The sequence below is a fragment of the Cheilinus undulatus genome, linkage group 21 (genome assembly GCF_018320785.1).
Source record: "Cheilinus undulatus linkage group 21, ASM1832078v1, whole genome shotgun sequence".
In the NCBI taxonomy this organism is placed as follows: Eukaryota; Metazoa; Chordata; class Actinopteri; order Labriformes; family Labridae; genus Cheilinus; species Cheilinus undulatus.
In genome coordinates, this window is record NC_054885.1 from 2,190,742 (window position 1) to 2,193,319 (window position 2,578).

Genomic DNA, 2,578 nt, shown 5'->3' on the forward strand with positions numbered 1-2,578 from the left:
ACTTCCGAGACTTTGAGGGCAACAGCCAATCAGAGACGAGAGAAGTTTGAGCGACGAATAGATTAGCCAATTGGATCAAGACATTCAGTGTTCTACCCTCCCTATTCAACTGGCTCCTCGGATCAAAGCAAAACTGCTGAAATAAATTGATTTTCGTCCAAATACAACAAAATTAATGTTGAATTATAGTTTCATACCGCTAAAATAATAATAGAAACTGAACTTAGTAAATATGTCACATGAATTGTTATTATAATTAATAACCCATTTAATTTGCCGCCCCCCCGTTTGTGAAACTTCGCCAATTACCATAAAAACATTATGCAAATTGCCTGATATCCCTGAATTTCGTCTGCAGTTACCTTAATCTTTATCAATCAGTTACTTCGATTTGAAATTCACAAAGAAATCTGTCCTTTTAGATTAAAGAAAGACATTGAGGCAGAGGTTTGTCGCGATCTTATATGGAGATTTGTCGCCCTCTATTGGCTGAAGTGGATACCGCATGTTTGAAAAGTTTGAAAATTGCTAAAGAAACCCCAAAATACGATTTATAGGGGGACATATCGTTTTGACAATAACAGAGGTGCTTTTCCTCCTTTTTAAATCATCTTAGGTAATGTTTCGACCCACAATGCATTCATGCCTGTAGTGATTTATTCTTATTTATAACATTTTCTGTTGATGCAAGTTTTATTGAAAATAAATGATCTTACAATTCTAAATTAACCTGCTTCCATCAAAGTTGTCCTCTGGTGGCCTTGTGAATCCAGATCATGGACGAAAAGCTTAGATAGGAGTTTTCTTTTGTAACTCAGTGTACTAAAGGGAAACTTCCTGAACCATTGCTGCAAAATTGCACGCCTTCTTTGGCGTTATATTGCCAGGGCAAGCCTCAAAGGAGGCTGTAAGTTTAGAATTATTCTGCAACTTCAACAAAACCAGTAAAAATGTTCACTTTGTGTGTTTATTCAGGGCAGTGGTTCTCAACCTTTTCAGAGTGACCCCCAAAATAAAGGTGCCAGAGACCGGGGACCCCCACTGGACCTGAAGGTGGTTGAACTGCCAGGAACATTCAAGAACAGTCGTGTGCAGACAAGGCCGTCCATAAGGAGTTATAAAGGGGGAGGTCTCTGGGACCCAGTCAAACTGGGGGCCCATGGAGGTCAGGAAAACCATGGTCCACTGTGACATTAAGCTGTGAAAACCATATTTTATATTTGACCTGAATAATAACCACTCTTATCAACAAACAAATATCTTTATTTTTTTCATTTAGTCTTCTTTTGATGAAAAACTTTTGTTAAAAACATCATTTAAATGGGTTAAAATTGCTAAAATTGGTTAATAATGGCTAAAAATGGTAACAAGGTGGTGAAATTGGATTTTAAAAGAATATAAATGGACAAAATTTGAAGAAAGTGAAAAAAAGACCAAAAAAAAAAAAAAGAAAATCCAATCCAATTCCCTAAATCTGTGGTTCTCAACCTTGGGGTCGGGACCCCCCTTGGGGGTCGTGAGACACTGAGAGGGGGTCGCCAGATGCCTTAAAAAAATAAGAATTTTTTAAATTATCCTGTTGCCACTTTACACCAATTTTACCAAATGTTAACCCTTTTTCATCACTTTTTAACACCAAATTTGCCAATTTTAGCACATTTTTGCCACTTAAAAGCCTTTTTTGTCCATTTTTAACCCTTTCCATCACTATTTCTGCCTGTTTTTGTCACTTCTAAACCAAATTTTTGCCACTTTCTGCCTGTTGTTGCCTCTGTTCACCCATTATTGCCTCTATCAACCGATTTTTCCATCCTTTTGCCCATTTTAACCACAGTTAACCCATTTTAGCCCATTTGTATCAATTTTTCATCCCGTTCCACCTAATTTCCACCATTTTTGCACTCTATAGCCATTTCAGCCACTTTTAAATAGCCTTTTATCACTTTTTTTGCTCGTTTTTTGCCACTTTACCCATTTTTTTTCACTTTTATCAAATTTTGTCCATTTATATTCTTTCAAAATCCAATTTCACCACCTTGTTACCATTTTTAGCCATTATTAACCAATTTTAGCTATTTTTAACCCATTTGAATGATGTTTTTAACAAAAGTTTTTCATCTAAAGAAGGCTAAATGAATAAATAAAGATATTTGTTTGTTGATAAGAGTGGTTATTATTCAGGTCAAATATAAAATATGGTTTTCACAGCTTAATGTCACAGTGGACCATGGTTTTGCTGACCTCCATGGGCCCTAGTTCAGCTGGGTCCCAGAAACCTCCCCCTTTATAACTCCTTATGGACGGCCTTGTCTGCACACGACTGTTCTTGAATGTTCCTGGCTGTTCAACCACCTTCAGGTCCAGTGGGGGTCCCCGGTCTCTGGCACCTTTATTTGGGGGTCGCGGGCTGAAAAGGTTGAGAACCACTGACTTACAGGACATTTTAAGGTGTGACACCTGTGTCATGTTCCTTATGGGTCAAAAACTGGTTCTGCTGTAAGAAAAGAGGTTTACATCTTTAAAAAGTCTATATTGTACCACAGCATTAATAATTAAAGTTATTTTTTTTAAACTGTGA